Raw genomic sequence first — 24272 nt, 5'->3', positions numbered from 1 at the left:
ATCCCTCTAGGTTGAATAAGACCGGTCCACCACCACTCTCTGGGTGCGGCCCTCCAGCCAACTAGTGACCCATCTGACTGTGTAGGTGTTGATGCCACAGTCTCCTAGTTTTTTAACGAGAATGGGGTGAGAGACGGTGTCGAAGGCCTTCCTAAAATCCAGAAAAACTATGTCCACTGCTACACCTGCATCTGGCTTTATCTCATGGTAGGTGGGGCAAAACAAATCATATGTGACAGGCTGAGAGAGAGGGCAATAGAGGGATTCTGCATGAATGGTTTCGGGCCTAGTTTGGTAATGTTTGACAAACATTTAAGTCTGGCGAAGAAACAAGATTCATTGGAAGTGGGACAGAAAGGCACTGCTCAGCTGTGGGAGTGAAGAGGAAGTTGAAATATATGCAATGGAGTGGCTCACCATGACTCTAAAAAGAGTCAGTACTGAGAGGGACTGCACTTAATGGATATTAGCTCTGCAGTAAATGTCTCAGTGTCTAGGAGATTAGCAAGGAGTAAACTAATTAACTCTGCTACAGGTTAGTATTTGTAAGCAGAAGTACTATCCTACAGCAGAGTTTTTTACTCTACAGCAATGCACATACAGGCACTGATGGGGCTGGCTGGGGTACAAGGGTGCTTCAGTGTGGGACTGTATCTAACGTCTTTACACAGGTGAAATTTTAGGAAAATCAGGTTTGTTAATGGAAAGTAAATTCCATGGATCTGACAATTTTCCCAAACCAAATAAAGAAGAATTGCTCTTAGGTACTGTGCCATTGTGCCTGGATCTTATCTCTTGTCTAATTACCAGCAGCCTGTTTGTATGTCTCACTCATTCTGACAAAAGTAAGAACAGTACTCCACCTATTAAGAGATTAGCTTTATATGGAATTACCATAACTTTGTGACTTAGCTTTACCCGAGACAAAATATTTGCTTCAAAGGAGGGTAGGATTTCAGCCACAGAAACTAATTCTCCTTATAACGTCAAAACATGCACACATACACTTACTGTAATTCCTATATAAGAGAATTTTTAGACTAGAAGAAACTTTTGCCACACGTGGAGCTTATGCTTATACCTCGAACCCAATGCAATGGCATCCATGAAGTATACGTATTCCTAAAAAATGTCAACATCATGATATTAGTCCCAGAAGAGTGACTCAAGAGCTAACTACAAGGTACTAGTGCATTTAACTTCTTAGGAAGACATTTTCTCTTCTGTGTTGGACCTGTTCTATTGCCCAATTATTTCCTAAAAAGAAGCTGGGTAGTGCTTTACCATCCATTCTCACAAACTACCAAAAAAATGACATGTCTGTAATATCTACTGCTCCCAGACTTTCTACTATTTTCTATAACTCCCCAAGTAGAAGAGCCTTTCCAGGTCATGATCACAACCTGAAAAAGGAAGAGGGGATTGTTCAAAAGATGTTATTAAAAATATGGTTTGTAATTGAAAAAGGCAACATGATATAGCTGGATGATCAGTACCTCTGAAAAAATCAGAAAAAATATTTGGCTCTTAGTACTGTAAGAAAGTACCATCCAGAACAACTACCCATATTTGGGAGACAATTAAGGCAACTGAGTATATATCATAACACCTATGGAACTTAAAGTATGTATGGCAGGATATTCTGTAGGATGTAAGGATGCAGCTGTCCTCCAACCAGATTCTCCCAAATGAGCACAGTTTCATGGGACTAAGAGAATACATTCTTGTCACACCATTAAAGGAAATACTGGCCCCAAGCCAGTGCTGGTGAATGAAAGAAAAGCATCAGTGCAGATCTAGGTATGCCCAAAGGATTTTGCCTTTTTTGAATAGAGAAATAATACATTGTACTTGACACTACACCTGCAATTTTACACTTCAGTGGTTTTAATATTATGAATAACAGATATATAATATCAACTTTCAACTTGCAGAGGAGGAGGGCTTGCAATGCTGCAGTTTTGCCTGAGATTTAGATTCTCGAGCAGCAATTTATCCTTTGCAGTGTTTGGATTACAGGCATGTTCCTGCCTGAATATTTGAATTTTTATCATATGATATATTGTATCTCTTTCCTATATGTATGCATGATAGGAAAACATTGGTTGAAATCTAAATCAGAGTAAACAAGTCAATATGGTTCACCCTGCTTGTTTTAGAAACAGTCAGTACATGAATAGAGAAAATTTTAGATAGCATTTGTAGTTTTAATATCAAGAAATGCAAGGGAAGCTTTGTAGACCTGTAACTAGGATTATGAATTGGTTGGACTACCAAAAGCTATATTGTCATTGGAAACGCTTAGCTGGCATCAACAGTCCTACTTGCCTCCTAGATAGAATTTTTATCAGCTGAGGAGGTTAGTAAAGTATATGAACATTAATTTACTAAGTATCACAACGTACATGCAAATTATCTCAGTTTTACAAATAAATAAACTAAAGGGTCCACAGCTGAAATGACACCTTCAAGACCTTGCCTAGAGTCAAATAGAACCGTAGAACACAGACACCAGTTTCTCTTTGTCGATAAGTGGCACAACCTTCTATATTTCTGAAATATGCTTCATGGCATACGGTTTCCTTCCAGATGGTCTAAGCTTCTTTGTGTTACTAGCTGAAACCAAAAAACCTAGGACACTCAATAGCACCAGTTGGTATCATTGCTGGGTACTGCCAGTTCCACTGGCCTTCTGAAAATTGAAGTTAACAGGGGAAGTATGTAGATTACTACCTATATCCTCCTCTATTTATTCAATTAACAGCGGGATTCTATGCTATTTTTGATTGGCTGATGAAAAAGACCAGATTTTTTTCTTTATAATTCCTCCTCAGTCCAATTGACTAGCAAAATTATATTAATAAAACTCTCTTCATTCCCTTTTAACCATTGGATTTTAACTCTAAGGTCTCCAGCAGAGTGGTTCCCTTGACATCAGTTACTGCACCACATTGTAATATGAAAATATCAATGAGGGAAGGAAGCCAACAGCTGAAACAAAACAATGTTTAAGTGCAACTTTGTCAAAGCATAAAACTAACTAGCTAACACATCCATTGAATAGCTAGTGGGTTTTTTTAACACTTTGTTGGGGTGATATCACTAAATGCTTTATTGCTGTTAGAAACTTGCCATATCTGATTTCCCTAACAAAAAAAAAAAGAAGAAGAAGAGGAAAGAAAGAAAAGGGGGAGGGCAAAAGGGTGGTAACTTGTTCACATTTAAATCATTTGATCCCATAATCTCTGTCAAAGATTTCAGATCTTCTGTGTAAAACCCCTCGATTCAGCCCCTTTCTCTAATCAAAATAGACTGTCCATTGTGCTATATTTTACAGCTCATACTAGTGAATTGATAAGTTTATGACAGTTAATATAATTCAAAAAATGATAATTTTCTCTAATTCCATTGCCAGTGAGTTATGTTTCATATAATTTCATACCACAAGCAAGAGCACTATGTGGAAAGCCCTTACGTATGATGCATTTAGGTCTTTCTAATCTTTCTTAGCCAAGTCTATATCCAGTTTATAGACTGGAAGGATTACTAACAAGTAATATAACCCATTACTCTGGTATACGGAGCAACAGACCTCAGAAAGACACCACGGTGAATAATGAGCTGTATAAAATGTTTGCCAATTAGAATAGGTTTGAAAAGCATGTGGAGACAGACTTTAACAATTTTAACTGGACCCTTGTGTAGAATAAATACACTGCAGAGAAAATGAGTAAGGAAACATTTATTTCTACTGTACACTTACCATAAATCAATAGGAGAAAATTAAACTTTTTTTTTCTTTTAAGAAACAAACTGATATCCAAAATATGAGAGTTCTAAGACTTCCTGACAGAACTGTGTGGCTATAACCTGTAATGTTGCAGAAAAGGGCCTCATCAATAACAAATGGTGAATCTATTATTAAATAGCATCATAATTTATGGAATATAACAACAAAATATTAGCTGTTGCTTAATGTGAAAGTGAGAAGAAAAGTGCATATATTTTACAAGCAACCAAGAGATGTGAAGACTATAAAGAAGAAAGACAAAATTACAGCCTCTTGTGTATAAACTCTGACTAGGATTTGTAATGAAGAAAATGCATGCATGGGGTATGTAGGTCTTGATCAGGGGAGGGCAGTTATTTCAGGTGGAGGGCCACTTACCAACTTTTGGCAAGCTGTTGAGAGCCACATGGGTAGCCCTGCCCCTTGACAGGTGCCCCGGCCCTGGTCACCATCTTGTGCCTGGAAGTTTCACCCCCTAACCTCAGACCTTTGCACACCAGAAGTCCCTCCCCTAGGGCCCAGAAGTACTCCTTTCAGCAAGGGGGTTTGCCATCTTGGAACCAGAAGAATACCAAAGTATAGTGTAAAAAGTAAACAACCAAAACATTCATTAATTTAATTTCCAAAAATATTTTTGTCCTGGTTTACATGTGTTTGCATAGAGTACATACAGATGATTGTATAACAGCTTAAAATAAAGTCTTACTCTTATATATTGTGTGGGGGGGTGGGTATAAGTTTGTGGGGGGCTATATGGATATGGGGGAGAGTGTGGGTGTGTCTGTGGGGGTGGATAGCTGTGGGAGGTGTGGGTGTGGGGTAAGGGAGCATGTGGGTATGTGTGTGGATAAGGGGTTTGTGGGGGTCTGTATGTGGGGGCGTGGCTGGGGTGTGTGAGGGAGTGTGGAGGTCTGCAGGTATGGCAGTGCAAGGGGGGTTGTGGGTAAATGTGTATGGTGGGGTGTGCATGTGGATGCACCCTATCAACACAAACACACACACACCTTGGGGTACTGGTGCCATGTGGAGCCACGTGGTGCTACAGCAGTGCAGGGGCAGAAAGGCATGGAAATTTCATAGATTTCATAGATGTTAGGGATGGAAGGAACCTCTAAGATCATCAAGTCCAGCTCCCTGCCCCAGGGGCAGGAAGTCAGCTAGGGTCAAAGGATCCCAGCAAGATAAACATCCAAACGTTTCTTGAATGAGTCCAGAGTAGGTGGTTGTACCACTTCTGGAGGGAGTCTATTCCAGGTCTTGGGGGCTTGGACCATAAAGAAATTCTTTCTTATGTTCAACCTAAAATGGTCTTGTCGGAGTTTATGAGCATTGGTCCTTGTTTTTCCTTGGGGCACTCTGGTGAACAGATGTTCTCCCAGATCCTGATGTACACCCTTATGTACTTACAACCAGCCACCAGGTTCCCCCTGAGCCTGCACTTTTCCAGACTGAAGAGTCCCATGGCTCTCAGCCTCTATCCATACATCCTATTCTCTTGCCCTCTGATCATGCGCGTGGCTCTTCTCTGGACTCCCTTAAGCTTCTCGACATCCTTCTTGAATTGTGGAGCCCAGAACTGGATGCGGTACTCCAGCTGCGGCCTCACCAAGGCCGAGTACAGTGGGAGGATGACATCCTGAGATTTACTTGAGAAGCATCTATAGATGTAAGCCAGAGTTTGGTTTGCTTTGCCAGCTGTTACATCACATTGGTGGCTCATGTTCATCTTGTGGTCAACCATGACCCCCAAGTCTCTTTCAGCAGTGGTGCTAGCAAGCATAGGAATGCCAAGCCTATAAGTATGCTTCGGGGGGGGGGGGGTTTCCTGAGGCGTAATACCTTACATTTAGCTGTATTGAACATCATCAGGTTAGTATTCATCCACTTACTAAGTTTATCCAAGTCAGCCAGGATCACTAGCCTGTCCACAGGCATGGACACTGTGCCCCAAAATTCAGTGTCATAGGCAAACTTAGCCAGTGCACTTCTAACACCAATGTCCACATTGTTAATAAAGATGTTAAAGCGAACAGGTCTAAAGACAGAGCCTTGGGGGATGTCACTGGTCACGATGTGCCATAATGGTTCACTACCATTGACCACTACTCTCTGGGTCCAACCTTGGTGGTACTTCCATCCGTCCATCCTTTATAAGTCTCTCTTTTGAGGTGTAGGAGGTCCTCAAGTTCCCTGCTGAGCCAAGGGGGCTGATGTGCCCTTTTGCTATCCTTCCTCCAAGATGGGATGGCCATCCCTTGTGCTGTTAGTATCACTCCCTTGAGGAGCAACCACTCCTCTTGGACTCCTCTTCCTGAGTCATGGTTTCTTAGGGCCTTGACAATGAGCCTCCTGAACTTCTCAAAGTTAGCTTTCCTGAAGTCAAGGACTTCTGTATTGCTGACTGACTTGCCAGCTTTGTGATGATGAGTAAAAGTGGTTAGTTCATGGTCACTATCACCCAGCTTCCCATCAATTATTGTCACTGACTAGGTCATCCCCTTTGGCCAGTACCAGGTCCAGCAACGTTTTACTGGTGAGTACATCATCCCATAAACTTTTTGAGTCAGGTAGAGCTCATCCACACACATGAGGAAGCTTTGCAACCATTTGGATTTGGCTGAGTGCTCTTCCCATGACATCTCTGGGTAGCTAAAGTCTCCCATGACAACCATGCACTGAGGGGGTGCAGCCTCAGCCATTTCCCTGGTAAATTCCTGGTCCTGCTCTTGTTTCTAGTTAGGAGATCTGTAGTAGACTCCTACCATGATGTCCCCTGTGCCATGTTCCCCCTGTACTTTAACCCAGAGGGATTCCTGGGTTCCAATGTCAATTTGCAGGGGCATGTAGCAGTCCTTGATGTAGAGAGCTATGCCCCCACCCCTTTTGTCTACATGATCTCACCTGTACAGGGTATAGCCATCTATATCTGTGGCCCAGTCATAGGTGGAGTCCCATCTGGTCTCCATTATCCCTGTGAGGTTGTAGTCATTCTTGTTTAGCAGGAGGACCAATTCCTCCTGGTTGTTCCCCAAGCTCCTGGCATTGGTGCTTGACTGGGGGTAGAGCAGGGCTGGGTTGGGCTGTTGCATCCTGCTGGCTCTTCCTGGGTCCTACTGCCTTCATCTTTGACAGGCAGCCATGAGTAGATAAGTATTAATTTTCAAAAAATTTTAGGGGCCCCACAGCCTGGATAGAATGGCCTGGTAGGCCGCATTTGGTCCATGGGCCATATTTTGCCTGCCCCTGGTCTTGATGTTCACATTCATCTGACATTCATGTGCATTTGCCATTCCATGTCATACCGATATTTAGAAACAATGGGATTTTAAAATTAAACATAATTCATGAAAATAAGAAAAGTAGACTGTGGCCATGTCTACACAAGACACTGACAGTGCAGTAGCCCGATACTACTGCGCATTGGCATTGTATGGCAAAAAGTGTGTCTCAACGGTACGGCACAGTAGTGTCACAAAAAAGGCATCCGTTGACACTGCTGAGCAAGTAACTTGGGTTTTTCTGCATTCATTTAATACTTGTTTATACAAGTATTAAATGAATGTGCAGTAGCACCTCATGTAGACATGGCCACTGATAACTCAAATAATGGTAAACTAATCCCAAAATGGAAGTGTCATTCTCTTTCAGCTACTTCATGAGCATAGCAATCTGCAAGTTTTAGTACATAGTTGTGGGCATGTTGAATATTGTTGCAGACCAACTTGAAGAAGACAATGTTCCTTCTGCAGTTTTGTTTTTTTCACTTTTCTCTTTCTTCTGCCCAGATTACCAAATTGCTGTAAAACTAAGTTCTGGAGTCCTCTCTCACTCAGTTTTTATGTGGTCAGCTCTTCTACTGCACCAGATAGGAGTACTGACAAAAATTGGGTGAAAAGCCAGAATTTGTTCACATGTTATTTATAAAGCCTACTTAGGTACATTTCTAAATCTTATACTCTAGTACTGCTGTGGGATGCATACACCACTCCATACCAAATTCTTAAATGTTAGACAAACTAAATCTCATCCTTTTTCCCTTAATCCCATGATGTCCATACCTTTCTGTCCTTCATCTTCTTTCTCATATTGTGCAAAGGCTATTCATGTTGCTTGCATACTGCTAGTTCCCTTTTTCTTAATGCTCTTCAACAAAGAATGAGCAGATCAGAATTAAGCAGTCTGGAGCAGATTAGACTTTTATCCCTACAAAACAATACAGGTTGAGTATTTGAATATTTCTGTCTTCCCATGGGGATCACCTTCATCTACTGAACAACAGGTTTACCCTCAGCTAAATAATTGTAAATACAGTCAGTGATCCAATTTATGCCCAGATAAAGCTATAAAATTGTGCAACTAACATTTGAAATACAGAAGGTGTGTGTGTGTGTGTGTGTGTGTGTTAGATACTGACTACATGGAAATGTTGGCCCTGATGCCGTGTCATTTATGTTAACAGTTTTTAATATATCTGAAAGGAAGACCAAAGAATCTGGGGTCTTATGGGAAAATTCAAGTGAGAATTCAGGAGGCAAAAATACAAATATCCATCACCAGTTTTGGCAACAAGTTTGAGAAAGGGACCTGAACCACTTTACAATATTTTCTTTGGCAAGTCCATAAGAAACAACAATTTTTTTTATAATTGACCCTGCTAAGACAATGGACATTTTCCCTTATCTGTAGCTAAGGGGAAATCTTCCTTTAGTGCTAGCACCACCATCTCTAAGTCACACTGCATTTGAAAATAAGACCTCGAAAATAAGGTTGAAAGTTCTCCTGAAAGCTGCAGAAGTTAGACCCTGGAGAATGTTCTCTAGGGCTGTGCAAAATTTTGCCAGGTGTTTTGTTTCGATGCAGTTTTGACTTGTTTCAAGCTTGAAACAGTGAAATTGAAATGAAATGAAAGGCTTTAAAACAGCCTCAAAATGAAATGAGGGCAGTTGAAACATTTTGAAAGTTTCAAAAAATGTTGAGTTTCAAAGGCTTGCTTGCAGGGAATCAGAAACTAAGGAGACGGAGGGGAAGAGGGGGAAGGACTACTTTGATATTGACCTGTGTATCTGGCCAGTGATTGTGATCCTTCCCTGAGGTCCCTTCCAATCCCAGTGCTCTGGGGGAGAGACAGAAAAACAGTTGCACCTTAACAGCCATAAACAGTCACAAGTTTTGCTTGTCAGCAGCTTGAGGTGCAGTTTCCCAGAAACCCCTACACCTATCTCCTTGAAACTTGGCATGCTTCATGTAGGGACTACCACCCCTGCTGTTTTCATCCAAATCTGCCAAGAAATGACAAAGTTATAGGCAGTTTCGTGCTTCCCCATTATAGCCTATGGGTCAAATGGTGAAACAACGTCGAAACAGTGAAACAGTTTTAATGAAACGAAATGGAACAGCGCTTCAAAATGAAATGAAACTTGAAATGAAACACTGACCTGTCAAAACATCAAAATGGAAGTTGAAATAAAATAGTGCCATTTCACACAGCCCTAATATCCTCAAGAATCTTTAAGAGGTAGCCCAACAATGCTGAGACCCACACAGCAAACATTGAGATGGCCATTAGCTATCAAATCCTCAGTAATAATCCCATGGCATGTATAAGTTATACTGAGCTTGGTCTAGCCATTTAATATCAAATGTGGAACTGGGGATGTCACAGGTTTGAAGGAATCTAGGTCATCAGCAATATGCATAACCATAGTAGGAGTATGGTGAATAATGACAATGAAAATCTACAAGCTTCCTAACACTGAATAATTCTATTGAGCACAACCATCATTCCCCTTCTGAACTGTTTATATTGGTGGCTTTAACAGACAACAGGTAGACTGGGGATATTTTGAGAATGACACAGCTGGAGAGTAACTTACCAATTTGGGCCTCTGTCAGGGGTGTTCACCTCCTGTTTCATACAAAACTACTATGCACTTTTTACTCAGCAAGACAGAATGATGACTATAACCCCAATTTAGGTTTTGTGTCTAAACACAGTAGGGGGATACCTCTTAGTGCATCACCTACCATTCTGTCACATTTCACATGTAGTCAGCATTGACCTGTTATGCAAAAAAATGGTCTCAAAATCCTCCCCAATAAATTCTATACCAAAATCATACTGGAAATTCTGGGCAGTGTACTGAACATTATATGCTACAGAAGTTGTTGACCATATACTATATCTATATCTAGTATATAGTATATGGTCGTCAACTTCTGTGGCATATATACATACACACACCTAACACCAGGAAAGTATACATTCTTCACTCTCATTCTCCTTACCAGTACCTCAAAAAACTTTCCTTCAGGCTATCCTAATAAATACATATGGATGGTAATCAGAGATAAAAAGAACTTCTGAAAGAGTACAGGAGTGGAAATATAGATGTAGAAGCAGCATTAGATGTCTCATTGAGTGCACTCTGCTTTCAAGACGGAGAAATGCTGTGAGTTTCTTGATTTCACCCATTCCAGATGCAAAGGGAAGATCTTCCTATGCCTGTTTGGAGCCACTGACCCTGTGGTGTTTCAACAGCTGTATATGAAAGCAAATATGCTTGTTACTCTTCTTCTTCAGTGTTCCAAGAATTTAATCAACAAGACCATCAGACAGACTGTGAAGAAAGAATACTTCAGAACGTGCTAGCTGTGTCTGGGTACACTTTCACTATCTTGTCCATCTACATCAGAACATATCAATGAGGCTCTAAAGGCAATAATAATAAAAATAATAATAACCAACTCATGGCAAGGATGGCAATTGCTCTGAATTCCTTAAAAGTGTATGCCTTGTATGCCTATTTGCCATCATACAGTGAATGTATAAAATGTGAAAAGCTGGCATCACACAGTTGTCATTGTCATTCTCAAACATGGCAAAATATCAGAGGAAACCACCAGCTACTAACTTATAATCACATTTCAGTAAAGAAGCTCATGGAGAGGATTCTTTTGGGCCGGCTGATATAGTTTATTGAGAGTACCTGAAAAACAAGCTTCAGATGTGGATGCAGTAGTTGCAGTCAAGTTCTCACTCTTACAAGATATGCTGAAGAAGTCTTCCTAAATAATAATAATAAAAGGTCTGGAAAAATGCTGGTTGTGACCTGTTGTTCCATAGTGACTTAATTTATAGCTTGTTTCCTCCCTTCTAAGGAGGAAGGCAACTCCTGGATGAATTTTAAGTGGCTTCTGGAGCTCTTAACCCCTGGATTGTCCACAAATTAACACCTGAAACTAGTTTTAAGCACTCTTTAGGTGGCTTAAAGTATACTGCCGTAGGGAAGGTTTACCTCTGATCCATGTTACCCATTTTGCATTATACTAACATATAGCCTACTCTAGGCTACACTCTAGCATAAACATGCCACCTGCTCCCCTTTGCCAGCTGGCCCTAATCAGGACTTCTGCCTCCAGCCTTCCCCTAGCACCCCAGATTGCCTGTCTGCGCTGCCTGTCCCAGGGGAGCAGGTAGGGAAGGGTTAACAAGCCTGCCTGGCCACTGCTGCTGCTCTCTGGGCCTAGTTAAGCCTAGTTAAGCAGCAGCTAAGCAGCAGCAGTAGCAGGGCCAGGGCAGGCAGGGTAACCCTTCCTTGCCTGCTCCCCTGGAACAGACAGCATGGGCAGCCACAAGTAAGCAGGAGTGGGGATAGGATGGCAGCTCTGGTGGCAGGGGATGCAGGGAGGAACTGTCAGAGGTGGAAAAGGGATGATTTGTGAGGGTGGGAAGGGATTTGGGAAGCCCCGGGGGTCCAGATGCAGGGGGGAGGAGCCCTGATTGGAGAGGGTGGCGATTCTTACCTTTCAGGACGATGTAGAATGATCTTAATTTTGACCTTTTCCTGAAGTTAACTAGTGAGAACATCATGAGGTGCCAATGCTCTTATGCTCTGAACAGGTGCAGTAATGCTGGTATATTTGGTTGTAGAGTACAGCACTTGTATTTGTTCCACAAGAGTCAGGAAAGGTTTGTATAGCTTAGCCAAGTGGCTAAAGACCAAGTGCCTGTTGAGTGGTCAGTTCATGTGAAGGTCACAAACTGGAGGTTAGAGATGTCAAATCCATGGACAAGAGCAAGAGGTAAATTCAACATACTGGGCCAAAGACAGGTGTCTAAGGTCTATAGCCAGGGGTCAGATATCAAGCCAACAGGTCAGAAGTTAGAACTCAAAAGCCAGAAGTCATTCCCTGTTCAGGAGCTTGAGTCAGGATCCTAGACCTAGGAACCAAAAGGCAAACATAAGAAACCAGGGTATCAGGAGGCAGAGACAGAGAAAAATAACATCAGGACTGGTGCAGGAGGGATGCACAGGTCAGGAACTCCTTCTGTATAGAAAGCCCAATGTATTATGCAGCAAAGGTCAGGTGATAGTGGATTCCCTTTAAATGAGGAGATGGTGCCAATCAGTGGCTGAGCACGAGCTGTCTTACAATCTATCTGGGACAGCTAGTTGTTAAGATAAGAACCAAAAATTAACATAAAGTAGCACCCCTGTACAAAGTGCTTGGATGTGCAGTTCAGTGTTGCAATGTGCACTGTAAGTGGAATTACTGAATCAACACCTACTAACTGGCTACTTTGAGCCATCTTGTACTGCTTAAAATTTTGAAATGGTTCGCAAATGCATTGCATTTACACGTTCATTCTGGCTATCCCTTTTCTACCATTATAACAGGACCTCCAGAACCCACCAAAATCTCAGCTGAAGTTCCTAAAAAGCATTCTGGGATTGAGTGCATGCTCTCAAAAATATGATCCTGAAAGATGGTGGAGGGCAACATGGGATAAAACCAGTGTCCCCAGTAGGCAACTCATTACCCTCACAAAAATGTCTTGGATTTGAACTACCCTGCAAATTTTAGCCATAGGTAGACTTTATTAGAACATTGAAGACCAGATGCAGCCTTCTTCTCTAAATGGTATAAAAAAGAATGCAAGGTGCATTATGGTCATGATTTCCAGACTATGGGATATGTTATATGCCACATTATGGTCATGATTTCCAGACTATGGAATATGTGATATGCCACTGCAGGCTTTGATTTTTTGACAGAAGTACCTCTGAGATCCGCAAGGTTACTACAGAAGTCATCCATTTGCTCACTAGCTTTGATATTGCCATATATGATGATGAGACCCCGCCCCATGAAAGAACATCACTAGCTTCTCATTCATCTTGCACAGAAATGGGGTCTAGTTACTTATTATTGGATAATAATGTTATTTGAAAGTCATTATTTTGTGTAGGAGCTAGGTTTTAAGGGAGGATAGCATTACTTTCTCCAAAGTAGCTATTAGTAGCAGGTGAAATCACCATTGTCTTCCAGTAGCCAGACTGGGTCTGGTTGATAGTTACATACTTGGAATTCTGTTAGCACTTCAAGCACTTCCTGTTGACTTGATAGGCTTAATCCTTAGTTCAAAAGATGCTCAGCACCGAAAGAGCAGGACAATTTCAAACCAAGTCTGAGGTGGGTTAGCTGAACTAGAGGAAAGGGCAAAGTTCACACAATGCCTGGCAGCACTGTACTGAGCATTAGCTAGTTCTTTCTCTGGATCACAGTAACTGAAGTCCTTTTCAATTCCTACCAAACAGAAAAATAAAACACTACCATCTAGCCTTTGATTGTATAATTAACCTCTATGTGGGACAAGAGCATTCCCTATAACCAAATGCCTGTAAGCAGGTTTGTCTGCACAAACATTTATTCAGCTAAAATCCATCCACTATCAGTTCATACTCCCATAAAACTGACATTTACTTGTTGAATTGCTCAGACATACTCATTTTAAAAAGACACTAATAGACAGAATCCACTGGGATAATTTCTTTGTGCAAACCTGACCCTTGAGGGAACTCAAAGGCATAGACACTTTAAGGACATACATTTTCTTGTCTTGCATTGTGTCTCCTACCCCCACCTAGACTTACTTTTTATTAGAGGTAAAGAAAAATTGTATCATCCTGTGACTCTCTTGTATAATGAGTTTTTATTAGATATGCTTGATACTATTGGATTCACTCAGCGAAAAAAAATAAGGTAAAATCTAATCAAAAGTATATAAGAAATAAATCATTACCTTCTTTTCTATATGACATAAAAATAATTGCTTCTGTGACTCCCACAGTGTTTTACTGTATATATAAGTGAACACGAACCCTGATAGGCAGATGTCTGATGGCAAGTTACGATAAATATTCATATACATAGTTAATACTAAACCACTTTCTTCTCTACTACTTATTCCACTTTACTTATTTCTAGTTGCTGGAAAGGTAGACATATTAAAATATTAATTTTCCGCTTTACTGGAATGATTTCAGAGTCAAGTGCCATTAAAATTCTGAATGTAAATATGAGAAAAGAGGATATGACTAGCACTAATCTTCTTCATTCTTTTTTTTAAACTGTTTACTTGCACAATTTTTCAGATTTTAAAAAATACTTTGGGGAAGAGTTAAGATAAACCAGTAGCAAAACTAGTAGTGCAAGACAAGGTCACCAACCCTATATATAAACCTTGAGGGGTTAACCCCAGATCCCCTCTGCTTGCAGCTATCATTCTTTGAATGCAGAGAGAAAAAAAGTTTATCCCCCACAAAGCCCCCCTTCTCCATCTGGTGCTGCTGCCCTCCCTGCCTGCTCTTCTCTCTCAGTTGAATTTGCTCCCTTTGGCAGCCAGTGGCAACAGGAATTGGCAGTGCATCCCCTTTCTCTGTGTTCTCCTGCCCCCCAAGCTGCTGCTCTCTTACCCTACCCTATCTTTCTCGCCCACTTACTGCAACCACCACTTCTCTTGCCACCAAATTCACTCCTTGTGGCAGTAGGTGGTGATAAGCATTGGCCACAAGGGTAAAGGGCAGCAGCAGTAGTAAGATGGCTGCAGTAGTGGGGTGAGAAAGTAGCCTTCAGCCCAGAGCAGGGAGGGGCTAGGGCAGCAGCAAGTAGCTTGAGTGGGGGGAAGAATGCACAAGCAGGACAGGGAAGGGGATGATGGCCTGGAGTGGAAACATTACTAGTTATGCCTCTGAGCCAGATGTCTATCAAGGTTACATCAGGCTTCATAGTTATGTGAAACACTATTTTCTCTCTTAGAAGAAATGCTAACAGGATCTGCACTTGTGAGTCAAAAGAAAAATACGTTGCTGGTTAGAAAACTTTACCATGTGCCTGAACTTTCCTTTCAATTCACTGTTTAGATCACATTACTTACCCATATACTTTGCAATTGAGAAAATACTTTGAGACTCTGTTGTCCTTTAGGATTTGCTCTATTATACCTTTGATATGAAAAAGTAAGCAGTCAAGGCCAGACAAAGTGATAAAAATAGAAAAGGAGCAGATACTTAAATTTCATGACAAACGGTCATTTTATTTGTCTGCGAAATCTGTTTATGCAGTATGTATTTGGTTTTTAATAACTGCCATTTTTAGCTAAAAGATCAGGAAATGGTTGTTCTCAACTGCTAATGAGAGTTCAGTGATGTCAATTCCAAAACGAGAAAATAGGTCCCCTATCTGTTTTGGATCTGATGCAGGAACAAACGAAAGCCAGAAAAGTATGTTTGAAAAGGAGAATTTGTATCCAAACCTCCACGTCCAAATTCAAAGAACTGGGGATTCAAAGCTTTGATATTCTTTCGCTTTTTCTTATAGTGACCTGGTTAGTAAAATCAAAATTGCAATATTTTCTTTTCTTTTCCTTGGATATTATTCCTTAGCAGGCAGTGCCTATTTTGTGTCTTTGAGCTAGAAAAAAGTATTTTAAGTAACAAGCAAAGTCTAACTAAATAAGTATTTGGCTGAGGGTTTTTTCTGGTTTTTTTTTTAATGAATTCATTGTCATTGTTTAGTTTGTTAACCCTTTTTGGATAATCTGTTGTCTTATTACTAGGTGTTGGGAGCAGGAAGAAAAAGCTTTCAAGTACCGGGAAAATAAAGAACGGTTGGTTTTCCTTGATCAATCCACTTCAGTTGTTATTAAATCTTTTTGTAAGTATATAGTAGAAATCAGGTCTCTTGGTATTTGTGTTCAGGGGTCAGAAAAAGAAAAATGGAGTCAGATAGTTTTCAGGTAAATAAATAACTAAAGTGTATAATGCCATATAATAGATGGGATGCCACCAAACGAAAAAATAACGGAGCACAAATAGAACCTGGCTATATACACACTATTTATAGGTACCACAGCAAGTGAGAAATGTTTCATACAGCCCTTGTGATCTACACAAGCTAACAGAAACACCTTATGTGCAGTGTGAAAACAGGGATTTACCAATTTATTACAACTTTCAGGCAAACACTCTGGACCCAGTTCTCTAATGAAGCTCAGGAACACAAAGGCTGCATCTACACAAAGATGATGACTGCGCAGTCACAGTAGCCCATGACTACTGTGCAGCAGTGTTGCACGGCAGGAAGTGTGATGCACGCTGTAATCACGAGCTACTGCGCAGTTAGTCACAAAAAAGCCGTTCCTCGGTGCGACTGCATAGTAACTCCAGCTACTGAGCCATCATTGAGTACTTGCTTATACAAGTATTAAATGACTACGCAGTAACAACTGTGCAGACAACATCTTGTGTAGATGCAGCCAAAGTGCTGACAAGAAGGGAGAAACAGTCATGCTTTTTAGAAACCTTTGCAGCTCTCTAATTCAAGGAGTGCTGTGCCTCACGCTGGTCCCCAGCACAGCACAGATGAGATAACTTTGAGGTCTCTTTTAATTTGAAAAAAGACAATTATGGATTCTTATAAGAAGAAGAATACAGAGATTGCTGCTAAATAGGTATGTCCCAACTCTGCTTCTTGTTACACAGTCATGTCCTTTGCATCAAGAAAAGGGCAAATGGAAGACCTGATATGTTGATTCTTGCTAAGTGGGTGGTTTTCACGTTACAGGAGTGTAGGTTGTAGCTGTGTTGGTCTAAGGACATAGGCAGACAAGTTTCTTTGGGTGAATCTGGTATTTTTTATTAGACCAACTTAAATAGTTGGAAACATTTTTTTTAGCAAGGTTTTGGGTTTAATAACCCTTCATTAGGCTGAGGAGGTCTGCGCACACCAACTGCAGAGACTTTCTCAGCCTGACAAAGGGTTTTTAAACCTATAAACTCACTAAAAAATTTTTTCCAATTATTTAAGTTGGTCCAATAAAAGATATCAGATTCACCCAAAGAACCTTGTCTGGTTTTCTTGTTGATTCTTAAATGATAGCATTGGTCAGTGACCAGCCAGCATTTAGTAAAGCACTAGCAGCATGACAAATTTTATTAGGTATATGGAGGATATGAGCCCTTGGAATTGAACAGTAATTCCTCACCTGAACTCCTGCATAATGTTTTCACATACCTGCAGCTTGGTTTCAATGGGTTTGAGTATTGCTTAGGGTTCATTCCCCTCAGCCTCATCCACTCAGACACCCCAATGACATATACTCCCTGAATCTGAGATAGAGTATGTGATGGTGGGGTGCCTGAGGAGATAAAGCAGAGGTTTTTTTGTGTAGCCAAAGTATGAGTCACGTAGTTGGGAATGAGGAACATAAAGGCACTTTCCTTTTAGTGTTCCTGTGCTCTTGCAGTTGAGGTTGGAGGTATCATACAAACCCAGTAATCAGATAAATCTTGATTGCACAAAGACCTTGAGGCTGAAGCCTCAAGCTAAACTCCACAGATCCTGATGTTTGGAAACAATCAAGGAGTTATTTGAAAATTATAATCCCACATATGTTTCTGTGGCTGAGTGGTCTGTAATTGTATTTCAGTTAAGTCACATTTATCTGCATGTCATCTAAAGTGCAGCAGACTATTCAGCTGAAAACACCTCCTTTTGCAGAAGATGTCATGGGAGGGAGAGCAGAGAAAGGAAAAAAAGTCCCAAGGGTTCCCCTCACTGAGATGTTCTTCTGCAGTTCACTGAGATAACCTAACCATAGCTGGTCCAATTTCTGATAAGCGTCAGCAGTTTTGTTCTCTCAGTCGACATTAATGTTTTATTCAGTAACCAGCTCTTCAAAGAACAAAACCCCCTATTAATTCAGTGAAAAATTATTTCAGAGAAAACATCTTAAAAGTAATAAATAGCTTAGATATATACTTAGATTAAAAGGTGATCATCTATCTTCTACATGGATATTTTGATATTTGAAGCACTTTACAAGTCCTTTCACCAGCCTTCTTTGTTTTGAAGTCTTGTGACTCTCAGGTCTTGGATCAAGTGCAAGTGTTTGCCTCCTAGGTAAGGGCTGCCATTTTTATACGGTTTCACATCCTCTGAACCTGCTCTACTTTCTCTGTTTTCTCCCTTTTGTGTATTTGTATAGGTATGATTTAAAACGTTTCACTATTGAGGAATATTAATTACTCACTGGTGTTTATTTTTTATTGAGCCATGAATACAACCAATAGCAACCCCAGAAAGATATATATAACATTTCTAAAAATAATATGGTAATCTCAGGATGTTCAGTAATTTGACACCACAGATAATGTTAGGAAAATCTGAGGCTATTACAAGCTTATGCTTAAAATTTTGAGCTCTCCGCCACATGGATAAACTTTGCAGGTTTACAACAATAAGTGGTCCTTTTGTATTCCATTCCATTCTTATCCATTTTTCATGCTTTAGCAAGGTGAAGCTTTCTAATCAGGGAAAAGTAGCATGGTGCAAGTGTAGATAATATATTTTGATGGAGGTTTGTAATGAATCTGGTATTTATTAAGACACAAGTTATTAAAAGAAGGCTTGCATGGTTGTATCACATTATTTTATTGATTTTTTATGCATGAATCAAGGCAAGGATTATACATTACAAGAAACACTTTTATTTCTAATCTTTAATTTGATAACACATCACTATATTTGTTGATTTGTGCCATTTAGATTTTTTTTTTTTTTTTTGGATACACACATGCACTGCATTTGAAATTGTATGCCAGCTTTGAAAGTGGAGGACCCAAGATGAAGAAAAGAATGACAGACGTTTGGAAAATACTCTTTTCTTTTCATTTTCTTATTTTTCCCTGTTAATTTTTTGTTTGTGAACAAAAGGTCTGATTCTGCTCCCACTGAAATAAAAAATAAAACATCGACTGATTCTTCAGTGCTGCAAGAAGTAGTACTGAGACCAAATGAAAGATGCTAGATTGACAGTCCTGAAAAGAGAAGTTATTCCTTTATCAGCAAAGCAAATATAACACTGGCATCTGCATCGTAAATTTTCACATTCTCTTCCAACGTATATCAACCATGATTTAGAGGCACCATCACTAGGGTTCGGAGAATAGCTCCTTCCCTCTCCAGATTCAGCCTTCTGTGTTTCAGTGTCACTTTTTTGAACGCGTAATAATTTTAAATCACATTTTTTTTTGGTAATGTGGCCATGTGAAAAGTAGTGTTAGCTTGCCAAGCTGTCATAGCACAGTGAAAAGTAAACTCACAAATTAAGGGTAGACTTGAACTGGTGACTTGGAAGTAAAGGACTCCTCATTAGCAATCTCTAATGCAGCTCTTTAATGTTTGGCACTCCATAGGTACCAAAAAAGGACTTAGAACTTAGATAAATGGTAAATTTTGCACTCTGTACATTTAATGAGAGTATAAAAAGATCATTAATTTTGATACCGGATGGATATAAAAGAGAAGCCAAAATTAAAGGCTGGGGGATGCTAAGACAGGGGCAGACCCAGGTGGGTGCACTTGCAACTCCCATTGATTCCTGCTCCATCCGAAGTTTAAAACCAACTGCCTGGCAGTGGCAGCAGCATTTCTAGTCAGGCAGCACTGATGGAGTCATCTGACTTCATAGCTCATTATAATCTGCCTGACCCCGTCCAAACTGTTCATTTAACAGTGGTTAAAGATCCTCTCTTCTTTTTGATGGTTGTGATGTTCCACCAATCACATTGCTCTTTGTTCTGCAATCCTGCTATTTGTTAACTGCTTCTGGTAATGAAGCTATTTCACAGCACTGCAGACTGTTTTTAACTCAATCCAATGAATTTATATTTGTTCCTGCTACAATACCGCCCTAGGCCTCTACCATATCTGTAAAGCTTCTAGTTTATTTTTAACTGGAGAAAAATCTATGTGGTGCTATATGTTACAATGCACCTCACATCTGCAAACCCCTTTACAAAAGATTGGATATGCTCATGTGCTGATACATTCCTTTTGCACCCGGTTAAGTTCAGCTAAATTCCTGGGAGCCTGTAACCAGGGAGGGATCCCAGGCAGGAGCAACAGGGTCAAAGAGACAGACATATTTTTGGGTAGCAGACTGAACCCAGCCCACAGGTGGGGGTTCCTGGAAAAAGAAATACCTAACTTTATGATGGATAAAGTGGTAATTGTGTTAGAAGTCCAATGCTGTTCATTACTGTTGAGACTAAAATATTCTTTGTTTTGCAAAGGTTGTTTGGGTCCTGTATGAGGCCCTGTCATAGCTGGTACCTGGGCTAATTCACCCTGAGATCCAGTTTAAAAAGGAGAATAAAGTGGGATTCCAAGCAACAGGAGTTCTGGCCCTTGAAGGGGACTGCTCTGGGATATCATAAGGAAGTCAAAGGTTCAGTTACCTCTGTAACCAGTGCAATAAAATAGTGCCATGTGTACCTCATTAAAATAGGGAAGATATGGGAGGTTGGCTCCTCATGTCACGATTATGGGAGTATTCAACAAGTGCCAGTATCCTGTATTTCATTCATTTGCGCAACATATTAAAGAGACAAGTGACATTATCTATAGCTAGGAATTTAACAAGCTGCTGACACCAGAATATTCTTTGCAAGTATTGATATTTCAGAGACTGGCCATGAAACTACTTACACTGAAAGGCAATCTTTTTTTGTTATCTGATGCATAACCCTTCAGTTATAGGATCCAGTCTTTCAAAATATAGACACAGATAACAGTGCTGCATTCTGGCACTGAAAATGAAAGCAAATACTTGTCAGGGCAGAATGAGAATGGAGAACATGTGGTCATCAGCAGAGGTGGCAGTCCCTCAATATAATGATGACAGTGTATATGTAGTGTTAAGCACAAACCAAGCAGAAACCCCGCCACCCCTCCTTGGAAGGTTTAAAGAATGGCAGAACTTCATGGAAAGGAACAAGTTCAAAAAATCATTCAGGATGACAACATATCATTTGCAAAAAGTGAGGGAATCAGATATACAAGCAATGGAAGATGATCTGTTGGTGGGTACAGGCAAGAAAAGCCTCCCAATCAACAATGGAGATCTAAAGAAAAGGATCTAACACCATACTAATCAGTGAGAATAAGTGGAAGGAATCTTAACTGCCATTCACTCCTTTAAACATGCAAGTAATAGTTGTATGTCTTTTCAAGAAAGAGCAAAGTTAAACATTATGAGGAATGGGTTTGTAGCCAAATGCAAGATTAGATGAATCAGTACCAAATAGATTGTTTTCTGTCTGATTAATGTGATTTGATACATAAAGAAAATCTTTGTGGAAAAACTGCAAAGAAAAAAAAAAGATCTTTCATTCCTTATTTTATTTTTAAATAAATTCTTGCTTGACCAATGAGATATTGTACTTCATATGCATGTACTTTATGCCCCTTTTTTGGAATGAATAAGAGACTTTTCACCTTTCCCAAGCAGCAGGACTCAGAAAAGCTTGGGATAAAGAAGACTGCAAGTGATTTGGAAGTACTTTGACCTCAACTACACTTACACCTGATGTGCAAGTAGGTAGAGATATTTTTTTCTTTCTTGTGAGAGACGGTTGTAAGTGGTTGTCTGTACTGTTCTGTGGGGTATAAACGAAGCTGGAATTTGAAGTTTGACTTCCAAAGTGACAGTCTAGCTAAAGAATGATTACAGAGGCATCTGTCACAGCAGATATGTGCGGAAAGCAGAACAGAAAAGTACATTCATAGCATTTCCCTTTTTTAAACTAATAAAGAGAAGGCAGGGGAGGCGATGTTCTCCAGACCTTCGAGCTTGTGGATAAATTCACATCAATCTCTCTATTTTCTTATGATGTTATTTCAAAATAACAAGATATGAGAAATATTCTTATTTTTCTCCCACCAGGCACATAGGCATAATACCTCTGGGACTGTATCCCTAGACTATAAAAAGATGAACACCAAACTTTCCAGAGTACTGTAGGAAAAGAAACTCACTACTGCTCCTATTTGGACCACCACCCAAATAGTTCCTAAAAGAGTCTTTCTTTATGGCTGTGGGCTTTTCATGAGCAGTGTAAAGTGTGGGCATGAGTCTGCTTCTCTCTCTGTTGCCCCTCAGGGCTCACCTGCCATGACTTTTGAGATAGGACAAAAGGGTTAGATGTTAATTCCTGAGTGGGATGAGGCACAACAGACCACCCAGAGGTTGATTACCAAGGTGCTAATCTTTATTGTGGGTTGGTTACAGTATCTTATCACTGCCCTACTTGCTTTGTTAGTGAGGCGACAGCACAGCTCTTCTGTTGAGTGACATCTTCTTTGCACTCTCCCTTGATCACAATGCTTTTACCGCTGTCTCAATTGCTGGGGTTACTCATCTCTGGGAAAAAATAAGTGAATTGAGGAGTTTCAGGGCCATATGATCTGGTTATACCTGGTGGTACATGACAGAGAAGCAATCCATGCTCTGTTATAACTAAAGATTTCTCATAAGCAAATCCAGAATAGTGGGGAGGAAACTTGAAGAGTCCAAAGTGGAGGAAGTTACAGGAAATGTCCCAGATCTTTGGTAGGCTCTGAAAAAAGGATATCACCAAGGAAAGTAACAATGAGCAAAAAGGGGAATGGAAAACTGAGGGGATCCAGGAGAGATTAAAAGCACAATTCTAAAACAGGCAGATAATTGATTCTGGGCTTTCATTTGGATTTTGATGAGGAACTACAGGAGGAACCCTGCCAAACAGCTGCTCTAAAAGAACAGTGAGGTGCAACAGAGGCAGAAGAGCCATGTAGACAGGCAGGAGCCTGAATAAGACAGACCTTTAAACCCTAAAGGCCAGAAGCTCTGAATGAATGATTTGGGAATGATTTACAACTTGACCATTGTTTACAAGGATTTTCTTATTCTCTCACTCTCAAAAGAGCTCCTCCTCATACAGCTGCATTTATCTGTCTAAGAGTAACTCAAGCCATACTTAGTATATGATTCATTCAACATGTTGAATGAACATGATTCATTCAACATTTTTACTAAAAAAGATTTTAGTAAGCACCAGGAGCTACTATAAAATCTAAATGCTACAGACTTGTGTGTGAGCATGAGGCCAACTTCTTCTACATCCTGCACCAAAGGAAAAAAGCCCTTGAGGATCATGTGCATCATAGAAAGAAAAAAAATTCCCAAACTCCACCCACCTGTGCCTGTTATTGCATTTTAACCATAGAAGAAAACACCCCTGGGGACTCTGTAAACACTCTTTGATCTCTGCATTGAGGCAAGGGAGAAAAACTATTAAGGAAGCATTTAGAAACTGGTCCCGTTATGGTGTGCTACATGTCACCCTAAACCCAGAATGAATTGAATGAAATTTGTGGTCAACTAGTGAGAAATTATATTGTTAAAGTAGCAAATGCATCAGTCAGATTTTCAATTTTACTTGATGAAATTGCATATGTTGCTGAGAGAGAACAAGTATCTCTGGGAGTGATGTTTGTTGAATTGAAGCATAGAAGTGCTTGCATTCAAGGGAAATTCTTGGGTTTTGTCCTGGTATTTGTACTGAGTATAGAAGCCATAGCCAATAAAAATTTAATGAGTGTTTCTGAGTTTGGGCTTGACCTTTCCAAATTAAGTAGCCATATGACTGTTACTGCAGTCATAAAGGGCAGCAGCAGAAGTAGGTGTTAAACAAAGAAATACCCAAAAGCAATGAATAAGCACTGCTCTTTGCATAGGTTAAAACAGATTGTTAATTGTTTGAGCAGTGAGTGAATTCTGCCACACCACAGGAACCGTTAAGACAATTATCTAGTATTACTTTTAAGCGAAAGTACTATAAGGGGATGCCTCATGCCTACCATACCAATGCTGTGGGATAAACATTGGGCAGACAGACACAGAAGCATCCACTTATATCCATTGTAATGCACCTGGGACAACTTAACAGTTTAGAAAGTGGGAAGACATTGTTTCTTTTCCTTTATCATTAGCTTAAACATAATTTTACAGATCCCTTTAAAATGTTAGCAAAACCTAAAGGCTTTGTAAATGGGGGCTTTCACCAAGAAACTGCTAGGACTTCTTGAGCAACAGCAATGAACTGCAGGAGTTCTGCCTCATCAAAATAATGGAAGATGCCCAGAAATATGGCAAAGAAGTAGGGGTGGCAGTCAGAGTCCCGTAGTCATCATCATTAGATAGACTCATTAGATATATCATACCAATCATACCAGAGAATCCATAGTAAAGTTCTACTGCCTCTCTGCTTACATTTGTCTTACTTGGACTTTATGCGTTTAGCTTTACCATACTGTT

This window comes from Gavialis gangeticus, unplaced genomic scaffold (genome assembly GCF_001723915.1).
Source record: "Gavialis gangeticus isolate Ggan-Ray unplaced genomic scaffold, GavGan_comp1, whole genome shotgun sequence".
Classification (NCBI taxonomy): Eukaryota; Metazoa; Chordata; order Crocodylia; family Gavialidae; genus Gavialis; species Gavialis gangeticus.
The sequence above is the reverse complement of the archived record's forward strand: the minus strand, read 5'-3'. Positions refer to the sequence as shown.